Source organism: Canis lupus, chromosome 7, assembly GCF_003254725.2.
Source record: "Canis lupus dingo isolate Sandy chromosome 7, ASM325472v2, whole genome shotgun sequence".
Lineage (NCBI taxonomy): Eukaryota > Metazoa > Chordata > Mammalia > Carnivora > Canidae > Canis > Canis lupus.
This window is the reverse complement of record NC_064249.1, coordinates 80198128-80218333: the sequence shown is the minus strand read 5'-3', so window position 1 is coordinate 80218333 and position 20206 is coordinate 80198128. Positions and strand designations below refer to the sequence as shown.

At 55.7% G+C, this 20206-nt stretch overlaps 1 protein-coding gene across 10 annotated transcripts in view; it reads right to left on the bottom strand.

Moving 5' to 3' along the window:
• Positions 1-20206, bottom strand: part of ZBTB7C (zinc finger and BTB domain containing 7C) — a 334719-nt gene that overhangs the window by 86077 nt on the left and 228436 nt on the right. The window contains exon 1 of one of the 10 annotated variants that reach the window (XM_035719464.2): positions 17441-17995. The exons of 8 other annotated variants lie outside the window; for them this stretch is intronic. The gene's annotated coding sequence lies outside the window, so the exon portion shown is untranslated. Of the gene's footprint in view, positions 1-15877; positions 16195-17440; positions 17996-20206 lie in introns of those variants that run through there. One more of the 10 variants, XM_025429653.3, reaches the window with a different exon arrangement.

The window sequence follows — 20206 nt, the reverse complement described above, 5'->3', positions numbered from 1 at the left end:
GGAAGGAAGGAGATCTAACCTGCCACCCAGCAGATGGGTCTGCAGAACCCCAGAGGGCAGGACTGTGCTGACCTTCATCCTCCCATCAAGCCATCAGGGATTTACTTGTGGACTGAACTGCGTGGCTTCTTTGGCACCACACACCCATAATCCGAGCCCCAGGCCCTCCCTCGTGTGCCTACAGAGGGTGTTGGGAAGGCATATGGTAAGTTTCCACCCTCAGGTCCTGGAACGAGCGTCAGCTCAGAAAGCATGGTGCGTGGCTGCAGGATGGACTTTGGGAGGCTCCAGGAGGGTCAGCAGGCATGGGCGGGGCGGGGTGTCGCTGCCACGGCCTTCAGGCTGGCACAGCCCTCCCAGAGCTATCCCAGGCTCTTCCCAGTGAGGCGGCCGTGTCCCAGGCCTGCTCCATCCTTCCTGCTGCGCTGGGCCTGGGAAGGCCTGTCTTCCCTATCTTCCCTATCTTCCACTCCAGTTGAAAGAGAGCTGTCTCTCAGACAGATCCAAACATCGGCCAGGCCGCAATCCAGGAATAATGGGTGGGAGGGAAAGAGAAGGTGGACCACCTGTGTGGGGACAGAATCATTACACGAGCAACGCTCAGGCTCCCACGTGCTTGTGTCTTCGCAGTCAGTTGTACCCTGCCACCGTCACCAGAACCTTCCCCTTCTCAGCAAATGCCGGCTGCTGGCGCTGTGTCTCATCAACCTTCTACAATCTTCTGTACCTGCTCCATCCCTCCTTTTTTCCTTTTCAATGCTGGCTTAACCCTCACAAATAAATAAATAAATAGTATCCCAATATCAAAGGGCAAATTTTAAAATGAACACACAGGAACTCCCGCCCCATACGTTGACACGCGCTACACCAGCATCCGCGTCCCGTGAGTCGGCATTGCACGTGTTTCCACTTATAGAGACGCTGTTGTGGGCTTCGCTGTGTGCGGAGCGGATGGGCAGCAATTCGCGTGGAAGCGGTGTGCTGAATGGAAGAGCGGTCCCGAGGGCTGGGGATGCAGGGCGTGCAGGGGCTGCTGTGGTGTCTGTGAAACCAGGGCTCGAGGAAGCGCCCAGGCCAGGGCCGGGGTGGGCTGTGAGGGGCGCACAGTGGCTTTGCTGTCCTGAGGGCTCCGGGGGGCCCTGGGGGGCCGCCCTCTCACCGCGTCCACCGGTGCCTGGGCCCTGTGGGCTCCCACGGCGCCCACTGGCTCCGGGCCCCGGAGGGCCTCTGCGCGTGCTGGGGGTGCCCCGGGGGATCTGGTTTGGAAGTGATGCGGGCACAGCCCAGTGGGGCACAGACGGTGGGCAGCGCCAGCTTTGTTCCCTCGCTTCTTGTGACGGTGCGTCATAAACCCGCTTCCATGTTGCTGGGCGAGGTCTGCATTCATCCTTTTCGTGGCGTGCAATAGTGGAGTGGATGCCACACACGGAGACCACCATTCTCCTATTTTGGACTACCTCGAGTGTGACTCTTTTTTCCCTCTCCTGTAAGACGTGGTGGTTATTTTATCTTTATTCTAGAGGCACAGAGACTACTGGAGCACACTGTGTAGGGGGTGGGGGGACCATAGATGCTGTCCTGGCCACACGCAAGCTCCCCTGGGGGGAACCTCAAAGCAGGTGGTGCCACTGACCCCCATGGTGGCCTGCAGCGAGAGCCAATTTCCCTGAGACAACCCAGAACAGCGAGGCTGCTGAAGGCTGGGAGCCCGGGTAGCAGGCTGATTTCATCTGTTACAACATGCTCTGGTGAAGCATCTGGAATGGACAGCAAAGTGCAAGGGGTGGAACCGGGGCAGGGGCGTACCCAGTGAGAGCAGAGAACCGGGGGCCAGAGGAACATGAGCAAGATTTCCCTGGGAATGGGGGGCCGGACTCCAAGGTGGGGAGTGATCACGGCCAGGGAGCCTCGTCCAGCTGTACATGCAGCCCACCCCACCCAGAAGAAAAGCTGCCACACCCCATGCCTCTGCAGCCCTGGGCCAGCTTCACCGGAGGTGCTCAGAAATGAACGAAGGATCAAGGGAATGAACGAATGAGTAAACAGACACCACGGCGGCAGCAGTTTAGTAACTCGCAGGGCCTCATCCCCACCCCCGCCCCCAGCAGGTGGACTATTCCCTTTCAGACCCCAGCTCCCCGAAGAAGGAAGGGGTGGGCCAGGGGTCTGTCCCCGGGGGCTCTGTCCTGACAGGCTGACACCTGAAGCCGCAGCATCTCCCTCCTGGCAGCTGTGGCCGAGGTGGTAGGTCCCCAAGTGCAGAGGCCTCCAGCAAGCCCGCTGCCTATGCCTGTAGCTCAGTGTGGATGGTGGCTTGCTGCCCACCTATCATGCTCTTGGCTCCATGCTCGGGCTGCCGGGGAGGACAGAGCCGTATGGGATACACTTCCTGTCTACAGAGAAAACCGAGCCATATGCAGACCACAGAGGGCACACAGACGAGCCACCCAGATGCCCCTCCGAGAATCACTGGTGGTGCTGGGAACGGTCAGCGGCCAGTCCTCAGCGCAGAACAACCCTTGCGGGATTGCCTTGCGGGTGCCTGCAGAGCCACCGGACCCAACGTCATGTCCGTCCAGGGATGCCCACGTTCAATGACTCTGTAAGGGGCTCGATAAAGATAAGGCGTTGTGCCCCCACCTGGAACAGACCTGAGGAGGTCAGCTCGCCTCCAAAGGTCCTGGGAGTCGGCTGAAGCTGCTGGGGCTGCACCATCCACTTCTCCTCCGGCCCCCCCCCCCCCCCCGTGGGAGTCCATTCCCCCGAGCACTCCCAACTAACAGCCTCACGCTGAACGCTGCCTTGTGGCCAGCTGCCCAGAGCCCCAAGTCTTGGAGACACAGGGACTGCAACACCGGGTATAATTCAGACAGTAACGCTCAGCATTAGTTCTGTAGTTCAAGCTCTAAGAACAATAGACGTACGAGTAAATGCTGCAAGACGCATCCTGAAAATGTAGTTCTCCTTAGCGATCATTACGTTTCTATTAATTAACCTGTAAAGCACAAATACACATACATGAGGGTCTTGTTTATTAACATGAACCCAGTTGTTTCTCTCGTATTTTATGTATGATGCTCAGCTCTGGGGTCCCTGATGGACAGAAGGTGGTGTAGCCTGGGGACAGTGAGATAGTTTCTTTCCTGCAGGGCTCAGCCAGCCAGGAAAAATGCCAATTAAGGCAAAGCTGTCTGCGAGGAATCATTTCAGTTGTCACGTTAACCCCACGACCTGGGGATCACAGGCTAGGTACTCGGTCCCCAACTCTCCAGGCAAACTGGGCCCCTTTAATTGGCATCTGTTCCTGTGGGGCGTGGTGACCCCTACCTAGTCATGTTGAACTCTGCAGGGTTGATGAAAGAGCCAGGCAAAGTCTACAGTCTGTGTGTCCATCTCAGAGCCCTGGGCAAGCCTGGGATGGGAGGAGGCAGGATGGGCACCACCACGGACGGCGTTAGGAGAGATGGGGAAGCATGGCACGTCACCAGCAGTCAACAGCATACACTAGAACAGAAACTGCGCCATGGTCCCAGAGGCAAACAAAATGCAACCAACTACCTTGCCAAGCCTTGGTGTTTTGTTGCTGTTTACCTTTTTCAGATGCTCCCACTACTAAATGATGCCTTTGTTATTATTGATTATATTCACCATTGTTACAGAGAGCTGGCTGGGTGCAGGGGATGGGAGAGAGTCTCCATGCCCATCCCTGCAGGTCTGGCCAACACAACCAGCTGCCAGAAGTCCTACCTACTTTGGGGGCACAGTGTCGCAGGGGGTCTGAGAGTGGCAGCTGGCTGGTCCCAGGACCTGGGGGGTGAGGCCAGGCGCTCGCCCTCACTGGCTGAGGCACTGGGAATAATCATGGGGTACTGGTCGGCGTCTCTCAAGTCATCTAAGTTGACCCCACAGGGGCTCTGATTCCTCAAAGAGCAGAGGGAGTGGGGGTGCCTGGGTGGCTTAGTCAGTTAAGTGTCTGATTGTTGATTTTGGCTCAGGTCACAATCTGAGGGCTGTGGGATCGAGCCCCAAGTTGGGCTGCACGCTCAGTGCAGAGTTTGAGATTCTCCTCCCCTGCCCTTCCCTTGCTCATGCGTGCTCACTCCCTCAAATAAATAAATCTCTAAAAAAAAAAAAAAAAAAAAGGAGCAGAGGTGAACGAGAAAACACAAAGGCCAAGATACCTCTTTACAAAATGGAAAGGAAGGGCTTTAGAGTTGGTTGGGAAGAAAGCCCCCTGCTATCACGCTCTCTCCCGTCTGCTGTAGGAAGCACCAGTCCGGGGACAATCAAGGGAAGCCTCGGCCACATCCAGGCAGGGGCAGCAGGTGCTGATCTAGGTGCTCAGTCTCCCACAGTGGTAGAAGCAGAAACGCCAGGTCCCCAGCAGAACACAGGAGCCACTGGGAAAACAAGAGGCTCCTGGTGGGGCTGGGGGCATCAGGCCCAGAGATTTGCTGTATGGAAGTTCTGAGTTTAAAACTATTTTCAGGGGCCCCCGGGTGGCTCAGTGGTTGAGCACCTGCCTTCGGCTCAGGGCGTGACCCTGGGGTCCTGGGATTGAGTCCCACATTGGGCTCCCCGCAGGGAGCCTGCTTCTCCCTCTGCCTGTGTCTCTGCTTCTCTCTCTGTGTCTCTCATGAATAAATAAATACAATCTTTACAATAAAATAAAATGAAACTATTTTCAAACTGTGCCTACTCTGTGCTACATGTGATGCATGATTTATCTTTCAAATTCTTTCATCAGCTCAGAAGGCAGCTGTAATGTTTTCATTGTGCAGGGAGTGAATCGGAGGCTCTGAAGTTCCAAGAAGTCCACAGTGACTGGGCTGAAGATGGAGGAGCCAGGAGCTGAGCCTGGAACTCAGGCTGAAGGATTCTCACCCTGTAAGTGCTTCCTGTGGTTGAAGCCATAGAAGGGATCTTACTTCTGAATGGGATTCTGAACTCAGGGGTATCCCAAGAACAAGGTTCCCAGCCCTGAAAGGTGTGTGCCCTCTTGGCTGCCTCCCAGATATCCGTTCTTGCCCCTCCCACACTCCCGCCCCGAGCCCCTGGCTCCAGCCAACATGCTGGGGCGTCCCCTCAATCCTAGGGAGTACAGACAACCCTCTGTGCTGGGACACCAGTACACAAAGCACCTTGTTTCAGGACTTCTCCATCCCGGGACTCAGGTCATGGCAGGTGGGGGAGGCCCAGCGGAGGGTGCTGGCTGTGCCAGTGCAGTGGCGGCAAGAGGCGGCCAAGCGCCACGGCCAGAGTGTGGTCTTTGGGAGGTAGATGTGCATTCTGGGTCTACCATCTGTGGGGAAGAATTTTTGGAGCGAGAGGCATTCTAAGAATGTGTGACACGGAGAACCTTTACTCTGGTGTGCCGTGGGCAAGTGATCCAGGCAGGGCCCTGCCAAGAACAGGGCAGCCAGGGCGAATGGGCCCGGGGCCACTGCAACAGCACCCGAGCGTTACGACCCACACCCAGGTGCTTTGGGAAGCTTTGCAAGCTTGGCCAGAGCCATTCTCTGGTGATGCATCATCTTTAGAACATTTTATCTCTTCAGGGGGTACCGTTGTGAAAGTTCACACATGTTTTCTATTTCCTTTATTATCTGTCCAGCTGATGGTCCCCTCCTTTATTACCTGCTCTGATTTGATACCTGGTAATAATAATTACTATGCAAAACCCACGATATAATGATCCTTTACTTCCACTGGTAAATCGACTGAGTCTGAGAGCAGACCAGGATCCTGTCGTAGGTCTGAGGAGTTTCTTACTACATATACCAGAAGAACCGTATCCCTACTGTGTCCGGTGACACCTGGGACTCAAAGACAGTCCCGGTGTGCTGTCACCCTTGGCCCCCATCAGAGCAGGGCTCAGAGCCCGGTCTGCCCAGCGTGACCACCAGAGGCTTTAATCCAGTCACCTGAAACCGACAACGGACTCACATCTCCAGTTTCTCAGGGGGTGCTGCTCAGTTTATTTCCAAAATTTCCAACAGTTCCAACCTCCGGGGGAGATCCTGGCCAAATGATGGACCCCACCTAGCTTTGTGTCACCTGCATGGGCCACTGTGGTGCATTACCGTTCGTCCTGCCCAAACGATGAATGCCAGCACCTAGAGGCTGGGCACCGAGGGGCTCCTGTTTGGTCCTCACGGCAACCCCAGGAGGTCTTGTTCCCTTGTTACCAATGGGGAAACCGCAACACAGACGGGTTAAGTAACTAAGCCAAGGGCACCACACCTGTAAATGACAGAGCTGCGGCTCGCACCTGGCCCTGGCTCCAGAGCCTCTGTGCTCCAAGGCTGTGCCATGCCGGTTCCCCCGCAGTCCCGGCTCGGAGCACCTCAGGGGAGCCTCTCCTGAGCCCTCCGCCCCTCACTCCCTGCTCTAACTCTCAACGACACCATCTTTCTGGACCACTCAGCTGAGTGTAACACTCGATGCTCTTAACTGGGTACATGGATGACAGCGTTTGGGGAGTGAGGGCCAGGGAGCTGCAGCCCTGTCCTCTCTGAGGTCTGCACAGGCCTGGCCACTTCTGTCCTTGCTGGTTAGGTATCCCCGGCCGTGGCCCCACTGACCGCAGGGCAGTTTCTCCTCCCAGAGCCCCACCCGTCCTCTCCTGGCTCCCTCCACAGGAGGCTCACTTGGCCCAGGTCTTTCATCCCAGCCTGGACTCAGGCTCTCGGTTGGCGGATGCTCAGCCTCTCTCCTCTGCCTGGGTCTGCGAAGAGTTCACCACCATGTTACGGGAAAGGCTTCCAAGAGCCGGAGGTCAGGTTCACTCAGAGGGTGCTCCGTGGGCGTGGGGGTGGAGGGAGGGCAGGGCTGGTGTAGGGATGCACCTCCCTTCTGCAGGGAGCCCCGACCGGAGGGGCAGTGAGGAGGGAGCCTCTGCGTTGAGAGCCCCATAGCTGGCTGTGCAGAGTGCCAGCTAAGGGGCACGCTGGCCCACGGCAGCGTCCTCTGCAGGGCCACTTAGCTCCACGTTTGCACTCACTTGTTTGTTCTGCAGACTTCCTGGGCTGGGGGGTTAGGGGCCACCCAGTGTTACCCTGAAGCAGCCCCCTGGCCTGTAGACAGGGAAACCATTCTCACCTGTCTGGTTCTCCCTGCAGGGTGCCCTCATTCTGGTCACCCACCCTTCTCTTGACTCAGGACCCACCACGGTGGGCCACAGCCATGTCCCAGCTACATAAGCAGGGGTCGAAGCCTCTCGATTGAAGTAGTTCCAGGATGAGTGTTCCCATTCCCACATGAAGTGCCCCGGGCTCTGCCCAGAGTTATTTATTTTGCCTTATCCTCCTACCTGATGACCCACCATCAGACACTGGCCTGGCAGGCCTCCTCTCTCGAAGACAGATGCCCCGCAGAGGCGGGTAGACGTGGTGGCCAGTGTTCTCCACCCCTTAGTGTGAAATTAGCACAAAGAACTGGCTCTCTCTGAATAACTGAGTCAGAGCATAAGAAGGAGAGGATCGAGGGAGGGTTTTGCAGTTGTGGGGTGGGGGTCGTGGGGGTGACTTGGGAACAGAATAATTCTCAGGTGGGCCGGCCCCAGGGGGTGGAGCAATTTGTGAAAGAAGTGCATTGGAGGTCCCAGGAAAACAGTTGACGGTAAAAGGCCCGTTTCACTGCCCTGCACAAAAAGTGCCAAAATGGAGTGATGAGAAAACCAGGGTTGGAGACACTCGGGGTGGCTTCATGACTTCCCCATGTCCCCGTCACCAGGTCGGAAGCTCAAAGGTTAGGTAGTCCATACACTTGGCGTGGAGCGCTCACTGAGGACACGCACACGCGCACACCCATGCACACACACAGCCCGAAGGAAAACACAGCAATGCCGGGAAATCCACCCCAAACACATGTCCCCAGCCAGGGAGACCGCCCTATCAGTGGGGGTGGCAACTCAAGCCCGCGCTTCCTCTTAGTGCAACTTCTACCCTTCTAGAATTTCTCCTTCCCTGCAGGCCCAGGCCACAGAGACATTAATCCCTATTCAAATGAGCCTTCAAGATTCTTCCTTCATTAGAAAAAAAACACACACAACTCTCCAAACACCCCAAAGCAGGGCTCTAATGTCCTGGCCTAAGAAGTGTGCGCATTCACCAGGAAGGGAGTGAAAGGGCTCTGGGCCTCACCTGGCCCCTCCATGGAAGGCAGAAACGCGACCTTTCCTTTCTTCCCCCCTCCTCCAGCTCCCCCTCCCTGCCACAGCTTTCATAAACAGTGATTATTTCAGTCTTGGAGCACAGCTGCCCATGAATTGTCCAGTCAGGGTTATGGGGTGGGAGCCAAGGGCTGGAGCGTGGAGCTCAGATCTCCGAGGAAAGCAACCCTCCCTACCCCTCCCCTCCTCCGCCTGCCAGCTCCCAGCAGGTGGGAGTTGAGGAGGGCAAGGCTCTGGCTGAGACCAGGGATGACAAAAGCATTTTCCCAGCAGCCTGGATAAGGGCAGAGCCCTAGTGGGGGAGGGTGGGGAGGCAGAGCTCACAGACTGGGTTGGAGGTGGGGTCACCCTCCCTATGTGCCAAGAATTTGGGCCCCTCCAGAGGCCTGCGTCCAGATCAGGAGCCCTGAAATTGCAGCTCTGCAGCTTAGCCTCAGGCTGCCCCTCTGGGTTACAAGGTGCTGGCACAGTGAGGACAAGAGCGGAGTAGTGGTCCACTTGTCATTGGTAGGAGGTATTTGGGAAATGCTGGTTAAATGAATGAAGGAGTGAGTGAAGGGCACTCTTAGACACAGTAGTAGAAGCAGGAGAGGAAAGCTCCAGGTGCTTCAAGGGAAGCAGTTGGGGATACCACCGAGGGGGTGGGAGAAGAAAGGGGTGCAGGTGTGAACGTGGCCAGCCAGGGCAGTGGGGGCCCTGCCCTCAAGGAGCATGGCTCCATTATCAAGCAACTTCGGGCTATCGGCCACTCCTGTTATGCCCTCCTCTGAGAAGTTGGGACAGCCGTCCTCTGAGAAGGTGATGTTCAGAATTGTCAGAGCTCAACTTCAGGAACCATCTCCTCAAGGGACTTCTCAATTTTTTTTTGAAGCCCTCTTGTACAAATAACATTTTGTGCAAAAACAGACCCACTCAGGACTGTGTTGGATCAGTTCAGCAAATCCCTTTGAAGAACACCAATCTAGGGACACCTGGGTGGCAGAGTCAGTTGGGTGTCTGGCTCGTGGTCCCAATAACGGGTTTGTGATCTCAGGGTCATGGGATCAAGCCCCACATTGGGTGCCAGGCTCAGCAAGGAGTCTGCTTGAGATCATCCCTTGCCTTCTGCTCCTCCTCCATTTTCTTTTTCTCTCTCTCTCAAATAAATGAATAGATCTAAAAAAACAAAAACAAAAACAAAAAACAAAACAAAACAACAAAAAAAACACCAACTTATCCCAATTTCTCATGTTGAAAAAGTAAATCAAGGCTCAGAGAGGTCAACCTGTATTCTTAGTCTCCATCACAACCACCATTCAGGCAATTGGTTGTCTCTTCAGTTTTTCCCAAGTGGGACCCAGGACACCTATAATCTTTTAAAAGGTTTCAGAGGTGATCCCTTCTACTCAGGTTGTAGGAACTGCTGCATTAAGCATTGGTTTGAAGGAGGTGAAGAGTAAATGAGTAGCACAGCCTGATCCAAGCAGCTCTTGGGGGCATATTGGCCAAAGTTGATGACAGTGACTTCCCAGAAGCTATTGGAATGAACTTCTGGCACTGAGGCTTGCACGTATTGAACATGGTACCCCAGAAGGACACCATGACGAGGACTTCAGAATGTTCTGTGAAGGGGTAATCGTTGGCAGTCTTTCAAGCTAGGTGGGTTTCCCCGTCCCTCTCAGCTCAAATTTACCTTTATTAGGAGCGTTACCCCCATCAGTCCCACAGGTGTAAAAACGGGCTAAAATGATTTCATCATGGAGCTGAAATGGAACACCCAGTCACACCAAACAATTGGGGATGAATCAGTAGGGTTTTGCCAGCAACTCAAGGCCCCAGTAAGAAAGGAAGGAGGTAGCCTTGCATCACCCAGCTGCCACCTGGTTAAGAGGTCAGGCCTCTCCAACAGCTTTCTTTGTGCTCCTGGAGAGGTCATTCAACAGAATAAAAAGGTCAGGATCTCCATTAAGTCTCCACTCAAAGCCCCAAGCACTGAACAACTCGTCCACATTTACTTCCATTAGTCCCACTTCCTCCCTTTCCATCAGCCGCTGGAGCTGGAGAGAGGAGGGCTGAGGGAGCAGACCCCACTGCCCACTCTCCGGAGCATTTGAGCATTCCTTAGGAAAACAGAATGAGAGCACCAACCCCTGCGTCATACCGCGGGAGCCTGTACCGTCCTACAGAAACACACGGGGAAAACCTGAAGAGAACTCTGGGATGTGCAGAGGAACCACCGGCCATGCAGGAGGACCAAGAAGTCGAAATGGATCTCACTAGAAGCATGGCGAGTGAATGTGATGGAGTGGAATCCAGGATATTTCCTGGGCATTGCTTCTTTGAGCACATGAACCCTTAGCAGGTGTGATGGCTATAATAGAAAGGCAGATATCACCAGTAAGTGCTGGCGAAGACGTGGAGAAACTGGGATCATCATATACTGCTGGTGGGAATGTAAAACGGTGCAGCCGCGGTGAACAATAGTCTGCCAGTTTCCCAGAAGGTAAAACGTGGAGCTACTGTATGACCCAGCATTTCCGCTGCTAGGTAAACACTCGAGAGAATGCTAACTGACATCCGCACAAAAACCTGGACGTGACAGTGTTCGCAGCAGCATTATTTACAAGAGCCAAACATGGAAACAACCCAGACACCTATCCACTGAGGCATGGATAAATAAAATGCGGTATACACACATAAGAAATATCATTCACAAGTAAAAAGCAATGAGGTACTAATGCATACAAGTGGAGGAGCCCTGAAAAGCCAAAGGGAAAGAAGCCAATCACGAGAGGCCACAGATTTTATGATCCCGTTGGTTTGAAACGTCCACGGTAGGCAAATCTGTTCAGAGACAGGAAGTGGATGATTGGTGACCCAGACCTGGGGAGCTGAGATGAAATGGGAGAGAGGCTGCTAAATGGGTACAGAGTTCTGTTTTGCAGGATGAAAATGTTCTAAAACTGATTGTGGGGATGGTTGCACATAGGTGAATATCCTAAAAGCCACTGCACAACTTCAAATGGGTGAATTGTATGGCATGTTAGTTATATCTCAATACAGCTATTATTTTTAAAAACCTAGAAAATTTCCTGGTATCTAGGTTCTGCTTAATAGATGTGATGCAGCCTTTGCTAGACTTCCCTAAGGCAGGCAGCAGGAAGGCAGGCGGTAACAAAAGCTGGGGTCACCGTCCTCTCTCCAGTGGCCTTTACCCATAACTTCACAAAGACCAAAGGGCCAACCTGTTAACTCCAGAAACAGCTTAACAGAATCGTCAGCCAGACTCCATAGCCAAAAAAGCAAGAGCCCTGGGAATAGGAGTGTGCCAAGTTCGGTTCTATGATATCATTTGGGAGGGTCACGTGGACTTTTGCTTCTGGTTGTATCTAATTTGAAAAAGCCGACCTAGATCGTGTACTGTATTATTAGGCAATTTTTCCAGTTTGGAGTCTCAGCGTTGCTCCACTCAATTTGAACTCACTTCTCTGCTGATGCGGAACATCCTGCCCTAGGTCGCTGCCCTAGGAGGGGCAGGCTTTGGGGATGCCAGCTTTCCTAGTCTGTCCTCCAGGAGGACGTGAGCCAGGCCACCATTGGGGAAGAGCTCTTCCCCGGCAGGGGAAGCTTCCCTCTCACTGGCTGGCCTCCTGCATGCTGGAGGGGGCGCAGGGGTGACTTCAAGAGGGAAGGGGGCAGAGTGGACTGGTCTTCTTCCAGGCAAGGCCCCGATGGAGGAGGGTTCTCCCAGCGGAACAAAAGGGAGTTCGACAAAAGACAGCCCACATTCCTCTTTTTCTAAACACAGGCTCAAGATGTGCAGAGGGAAAGTTAAATTATGTGGCAATTTTCAAAGTCATCCACTGAAGATAAACTCTCCCTTCAAAGGAATTACTCATCTCACTCCATCATACCTTGGGGTCTATCACTATTCAAATTTATTAAGCAATGACATGCAAAATGTAGTGTATAAAGGACCTGTTTCATCACCCCATTCCCCAAGCTATTTTTTTTTTTTTTTGTGCTAAGTCATGAGAAGTCCAGCAAGTTAAAAATCAAAACAAAAACTAACAGGCACGTGTGTGTGTGTGCGCGCGCACACACACACACACACACACACACACATAAAGATGGGGGGAAAATCCTTCGTGGAAGTTACTATGAGGCGGGCAGCTTCAGAAAGGAAAAACACAGTCTCTGACTAATATGAAGGAGACTCCAAATTGCTCTTGGCAACAATCTCTCAGCCCCAGATTCCCCTCCCTCTATTCATCTCTGTAGTTCCCAGCCAAAGGAAAATAAACTGAACAGCTCTCTTCCTGGCCCAACCTGTAGGGCTGCACAGCTGAGCAGGGGCTGAGCAAACAAACATCCCCATGCAATTATACACCTGTGTAATTGCTGCAAACACGGGACAGCCAGTTGGGTGCTCACCGCACTTACCAGGCTGAGCATCTCAACATCAGGAGAATATGCCTTTATCCAGGCACCATGACATCAAGAAGGAATGCAATATGATCTTGTGACCCCAAACACAAGAGATTTTAAAAGTGGGGGGAAGAAGGGAGAGAAGGAAGACGGAAAAACTGTCCTACGGGAAGTGTCAGTGTCAGTTCTGAAGAAGGAAGGCCCCTGGAACATCACTTAGACAGGCTTCGCTTCAAGGCAAGATTTATCAGGAAGGTGAACTTCCTCACAAAAGTGATGGTTAATTTTAGAGGTAGTGATCTTGCACCTATTACAGCATTCAAGATGGAAGGAGAGTTAACAGGCCAAATGTCCTGGAATATTTATGACCTGCTCTGTCTCAAAGATTCATCTGCCACCATTTGATTAGGACAGATATGTCAGGTCAGCTAAAATGGAGATGGACAGGAGCATCAGGAAATGACCCTGAAGTGGGGGTACAAGCAGGTGGAAGGAACCTGGCCTTTACAGCTGGGTCCTGAAGTGCTCTGGCAGGCTACTGTGAGCTGCTCTGAGAACTACGAATGGCCAAGAGATGTGGGTTCTAGTGCTGGCTTTGCTACCAAGTCCTGCGAACATGGACAAGCCTCCCCAACGGCCAGATGAGGCCTGGGAGCTGCAGCCCCAGCCGTGTGTATGTATGCAGAGTGCCATCCCGGCCTCAGACAGCCGATGTATCAGCGGGGTGATGCTCTGGGGCCAGTTCCCAGCCCGGCTGGCCCTGCTCCAGAGAGGGGCGAGTCCTCCTGGAGGCTGCACAGGGCTCTTGTCATCTCCAGCTGGGATGTGCGCAAACTAAAAGCTCCTCTCGGAACCCACAACCACAGATAGATCACCTGGGCTGCAGGCATTCAACAAGCTTCCTGGATACTGTGTGCCCTCCACAGCGTTTTCTCCAGCCAGGGATGAATCCTTGTGACTAGAGCATAGGGACAGCTCATCCTTCCAACTGCCCACCCGCCTCTTCACCCAGGCCCCCGGCTGCTCCTTCGGGACGGTGCTTCTGGAATACCTTTCCACATATCGTCTCATGGCATCCACTCAATCGCCACTGAAGGTTGTACTATTGCTATTCCCACTGACAGAGCCCAGGGACCAAGTCGGACTTCACCTACTGGCACTTTGCACGGTGCCGGGGAAACACACATTAGACAACACAGTAGTTATTGAATAAATGATTGAATGGAAAGAAACTGAGATTCGAAACAGAAACACTTTCATACCATTTTATGTTGTGCTATAATTATGTCAGAGGGATTCCTGCATCCCTGACTAGAGCATAAGATTCTAAAGGACGTGTAGTGTAATGGGTGGCTTTGACTCCTGGCTCTGTCACTGATAAGCTGGATTTAACCCCGTTAAGCTTCAGTTTCCTCATCTGCAAAGTGGGGCTAGTGGCTTGTATCTGACAGGTGACGCGAGTTATGGGAGATAAGGTGTGCCAAGCAGTCTAGAACCTGCTGTATGAATGTCCCACCTCCTCCCTCCCCGCCCCGTACTCTCTCTGGGTTACTCTCAGCACTGACAGGGCGGGATAGGCTGAGAGCTGTGACCTCTGGGCCTTTACTCTCTGTCTCTGTCCTTCACCTTCACCGTTCGGCCCCGATACCACTTCTCATTGGAAACCCTTCTTCACGGCGCTGGCTGCCACAATGCCTGTGCTCAGATCCCAAAGTACTCTCCTGGCAGTCTGCTGAGGACAGCCTACTTGGCTACCTAGGGTCACTATTCTGTGCAAGCCTCATCTCTCTGTGTGGATTCCCCTGGGTGGCGGCTCAGGCCCGAGTCCTGTCTGCATCTCTCCCGAGGTCTCAGGGGTGCTTGGTGGGATCCAAATCTACCAGTTTCATGAAGTTCTAGAACCAGGCTGGTGTGGCATTGGTGTCCCATGGTCCTGGGCAAGGAGCACTGGAGTCAGTAGCCCCTGGACCTCAGTCCCTCCCCACCCATAAAATGGGGATGATGAAGACAGCTGCCCCACGTGTGGTACTTTGGGAGAGTTTAGGAAAAGAGTACCAGACACCAGCCCTGAGAGACGGAGCACTGGCTGACCCTGGCTGTTCTGGGGAGGGTGGCTTTCTTCGGCTGTTCAGCCCAGGTTGGGCCTTACGGGCAGAGGGCCACAGCCAGGTTCCTTTCCTCTTCTGGAGATCTATCCAGAGGAGGTTCCTGATCCTTCTAATCCTCCAGGACACCCCCGGGTGAAAGGCTGGAGCTTAAACTCGAATGTGACCCAGTTCTCCTCCCCTCCCCTGCCACAAAACTTTCTATTGAATCTGAATCTGGAGAAAACTGCCTGACTCTTTCAATCACTTTCTTTATATTTTCAAAATTCTGCATTTAGAGGGATTAGAAGGGATGTGCCGACAGTCTGCCAACGAGTCCCGGGGACAGGGCTGCCCCCGAGCAGCCCAGCACCGGGGGTTCAAAGAAAGGGCACAGCGGCCCCCTGCCCCCCGCCCCCCCGCCCCCCTGCCCCGCTGCCCCCCTGCCCCGCTGCCCCCGGCCAGGACGGCAGAAGCCGGGAACACGCGGAACCGCCAGCCCCGCGCCCTGGGCGAACCGCTCGCGGCGGGGTGGGGACGCCGAGCCCCGGGGCTGGGAGACCCGGCGGGACTCCGGGCAGGTGGGCAGGTCGGGGCGCCGGGAGGGTCCCTGCACCCACTTGGAGCCCCGGGGCCGCGGCGACTCCCTGCAGCTCCCGAGCCGCCTCTGCCGGTCCCGCCTTAACTTCCAGCCCTTGCCGGGACCTCGACTTCGGCCCGCGCCGCCCTGGCTCCTGCCCCCCCCAGGCTTGCCCCAGACACGGGGGGGCCCGGGCGTCCAGGGCGAGGACACTGCAACGCCGGTTCCCTCCGCGCCTCCGTCCCGGGGCGGCCCTCGCGCCTGGGGGGTCGGGGGGTCTCGGCCCCGAAGGCTGCCCGCAGGGATGCAGCCCCCGGAGCAAGCCCGGAGACCTGCGCCGCAGACGGAGGGACGCGGCCGCGCGCCCCGTTGGCCTGGGGAGGGGCCCAGCGCGGGTCCCGGGCACCTCGGTCCGGTCCGGCCCGGCGCGGCTTTAAGCTGCCGCGGTCGCCGCCGCTCCATCCCGCGGGTCGGGGCGCGCGCCTGGGGCCCGGGGGGGGGGGGGTCCCCGCAGCGCCCCGACGGGGCCCCTCCCCGCCCCCCCGCCGCACACCCCCACACCTGGCCGCGCTCCCCCCCACCCGGCCGCGCTCCCCCCCACCCTGCCGCGCACCCACCTGGCCGCGCACCCACCTGGCCCCCGGGGGCGCCGCGCTGGAGCCCCGGCCGTGTGCCCCGCGTCCCGAGCGCCGCCTGCGTCCCGGGCTGCGGATGGGGCCGCGCTGCTCAGGGGAGCCTGCGGCAGCCGCAGCCGGCGGGAGGTTGTCATCGATTCCCGGCTGGCCGGAGAGCGCACCCCCTCCTCGCGCGCCCAGGCCTGGCGCCAGCCCCTGCCGTCCACCTGCACCGCGCGCACGGGCCAACCTCTCCAGGGGCGCCCCACGCCTCAGCCTCACTTGGTAACGGCAGACGAAGCTCCTGCGCAAAGGTAAAGCCGAAAGCAAAGAGCAAAGCCCGGGGGTGGCGGAGGCCCCGCACCCCTCCCCCGACTCCTGGGGCTCGCCGTTTATTTATCTTTCCCTCTAATATTTCACAAAATGCCTCACCACTTATCTCGAATCAGGGCGGCTTTTTATTATTATTATTATTGTTTTACTCAAGTCTGCGTGTCTTTTATTTTTAGAGGCAATTCTACTTCCATTTGCTTGAAACCCGAGTCCAATGAAATTACTAGAATTATGTTTTCTTCTCAAAGGGTCTTGTTCACCAAATCAAACTCCACACTGCAAGCATTCTGGTGGCAAATAAAAAAAAAAAAAAAGAGGAGAGTGCGGGAAGTAAGCACAGAACAGCAGCTCCCTCCACCAGGGTGTCCTCCTGGGGTTTGGCCCAGGGGAGTCAGGAGGCCTCTTGAGATGGGGGGGCCTATCGACAGGATGCCCCCACAAACGGGCTCTCCACTGCCTAGTCTCCGTGCTAAGACTGACTCAGAAATGCCAACCAGAGATCCAACAGTCCACATTCAGGGTGGGCCAGCCACCAATCACAGACGTGGGGCTACAGCACCCTCTCTCAAGCTGACCCTTATAGCCACACACTATATACCCTTTTGAAAACTACGGGCTGGGGAAGCTCTTACACCTGCCACCCCCTTCCCCAGGAACTGTCCTCTGCCTGGGGGGAAGCATCAGGAACCCCTTGTAGGCTGGGGGAGGGGCCAAGGGGAGCTCTTCTTCCCCCATGATCAGCTGCCCTCAGTGCCCTGGAGAATCAGCACAAAGCTAGGAAGACTAATCAGAGTTCTGGCCCTCTGCAGCCTCTACCACTCTTCCAAGGGCAGGCCACTGGCCTCCAAGCACCACAAAGCCAAATGTAAATCCCAAAGGTCCATCGGCCCATGAAGGTCAAGAACCCCAGGAAGATGGTTCAGACTAAAGTATCTCCTCCAACAGGTGCCCCCTGCCTAAAATTCCAGTGTTAGTGATTCATTCCTTCGTGGGGCACGCCCTGCAGAAAGCCTGTTGCCAGGCAGGCAAAATTGCTTCAGGAAGGCCAGAAGGGTCTCTCTGTTTCTAAAACTGTAAATACCCACAGGCGGGCAAGGGCAGGAATGAGTTTGTCAGGCCCTCCTTGCTATGACGGGAGGGTCAAGGATGGCAGGGTGGGGGAACAGAGCCTGGGAGGCTTGGGGTAGGGTGGGGAGGGGGTGCTCAATCAGGGAGGCAGTCACTGAAGTTCAGGAGGGGAAGTACTTACTCAGGGCAGGTGGACAGTTTCCAAGATTGGATGACTCTATAGCTTTTTATCAAAAACCATGTATTCCCGGAACACCCAAGCCGAAGAAAGAAAAGTCAAATCCCTTTGTCCACAGTCACTAATTAAATATCCAATCATGTGTAACTCCATGCTCCACTCCCAGACCCGGTAGGTAAAAGTGCCAACGCATGACCCGGATGGAATCAGTGTCAATCCAAAAGCGTTTGCTGTGCGCCCATAAGGGGTTTACCTCAATGGCCCCGGGGTGGAGGTGGGGTGGGATGGGTGCAGTGGGGTGCCACCCCCAGAGCCCCATGTCTGGTGGGGAGATAAAGCACAGGGGGGTGGTTCAGGTGAGGCAGAGTAGGTGCAGCGCTGTGCAGCGTCCTTAAGGAACAGGGTGATAATTCTACAGAGCAGACAAGGGGCCGAGAGCAATGAGGAAGCAGGGGCTCAGCGGGGGGGAAAGGGCTCCAGGAGGAGGGCCAGGCAGGTCTGGAAGTTTGTGTCCCTGTGAGCAGGAAGGCAAGTCAGGTGCAACAGTGAAGGCCTGGGGAGGGGGGGTGGCTTGCCTGGTTTAGAAGGTTCTCCCAGTGAACACAGCATCAGGGTGAGGTCTGTGTGGGGGAAACCAGTTTATGGATGGAGCTTCAGGCTGAAAGAGAGTGCAGGGCAGGGCCTGCTTGGGAGGGAGGGAGGGAGGGAGGGAGGGAGGGAGGGAGGGAGGATCGGAGCACCTCTCTCAAACCCAGCTGGAGCTGGATGTGGGCAGAGGGGTGGTGGAGCAGGGTGCCAGGAGGGGTGGTGGAGGGCCGGTGCCTAGCCCAGCCTGCCCCCAGGCGGCCCCTCCTAGCCGGGCTCCAGCCCCGACCTGAAGGAGTGTCTGAGTTAGGCCAGTGGGTGGTGCCAAGGCTGAGGCTACTGAAGCCAAGAGCCCAGGGAAGGGGGAGAGCTGGCCAGGGGCCAGCCCACCGGCTGGGTCCCGCAGTGGCCGGCAGTGTCATTCCTCACCCCCCCCCCCCCCGCCCTCCCCCTTAATGACTGTCTGTGTGTGCCCAGTTGGGACACGCCCTTCGGAAGGACTCTGGGCAAGAAGTGGGAAGCCCTACCCTAGGCCCCTCCAGCCTTGTCTCCTTGTTCTCAGTCCCCCTGCCAGGTGCCTCCTGGGAATAGGAAGTCTCAGAGGGGGTGGGGGCCGCGGAAGGGGCTCTGGGCGGGCCAGCCTCTAGATCTGTTATTGTGCCTTTCTTTTTGGGATGTGGCTCCTTCCTGGGCCCCCTCCCTCTTGCTCACCCCCCTCTGCTCCCCGCTCTTTCTCACCCCCACCCCTCTTCCTGGGTCAGGTCGGTCAGAGCGCTTGGAAACGGGCTCTACTTACAGACGCCTTGCTTTTCACATCTGCCTCCAAACCCACGACTCACTCTTGTTCCAGGGAGGATGAAAGCTCCTACTTCAACCACCCAGCATGGCTCAGAAGGCTAAACAGAAGCCCAGGGAGCAAATCTACTACTGTCTTAACTTGAACTTTAGGAGCGGCTGGTCATCAGCTGTGACAGAGGCACACAGATGGCTTCTGGACAAGTGTGCACATGTATAGAGTGGGGGTAGGGAGACGAACCCTGCGATCTGGATGAGGGTCTCCCCGGCCCACTTGGGCCCTGCAACCACACCGGGAGGTAGATCCTCTCATTTAAATGGGCTCAGAGAGGTCTTATCACTTGCTCGAGGTCACAGGGCTTGGTAACTACAACTGGACATGACACCAGTCTTTAAGAGCCTGGTGCCCAAAGGCAGGCTGCTTCTGGGGCTCAGCCCTGGCTCTTTGTCTTACTCCTGCAAGTTCTCTTAGGAGCAGCTTGCTTTGCTGATGGTGCCTCAGTTTCTCCAGCTGCAAGCAGGCTGCTGACTGTCCCTGAGCCAGGAGGCTATTATTAGCTGGGGAGGAGGCTGAGATGGGGGGGGGGCAGATCAGTAAAAAGCGCAGGGGGCAAGTCTTCCCTAGAGAATTTGCAGGGCACACACGGGGCCTGAGCATTACTCAAGCTGGAAACTCAGAGCCAGGCCTGCTGCCTCCCTCCCTGCTAGCCCTGCACCCCACCCTTGGCAGGCCATCCATCTGCAATTGTATCTCTAAAATAGATCTCAAATCCCCTCTCTTCCTGCCACGTCCTCCATCAGTGCCCTCAGCCGGGCCACCATCCCCTGTCACCCTGACCTCTGCAGGGACCTCCTAACTGGTCGCCCTGCTCCCACTCCTGTCCTGCTCCTTCAGCCCAGTGCCACAAGGTAATCTTCTCAAAACATGCATCTGGTCGCATCACAGGGCACTTGAAATGCAATCCAAACTGTTCACCATGGCCCCTGCGGCTCAGCAAAATCCCCACTTCTCTCCCTAAGCTCACCCCTGCCCCCCCCCCCCCCCCCCCCCCCCGCCCATCCTCTGGTGAGTTCCTTTTCCTTACTGTTGTGGGGCCTTGCAAGTGTGACTTCCTTGGCCTCACATGCTCTGCCCCTATGTCAGGTCTTGCAGAAACATCACCTCCTCCAACAAGCCTTCCTGGAACACCACAGATAAATTAGAAACCTCCTTCACCATCATCCATTACAGACCCTTGATCGAAGCACTCATGCCGCTTGCATACTTGTTTTTAACTGTTTGCCTCCTGAATTATTTTTTGATTATCTCTCCCACTAGAACAGAGGCTGCCTGTGGGCAGGGACCCCGTGTGTCCTTTTCACCATGTGCCCCTATGTACACCGTAGGCC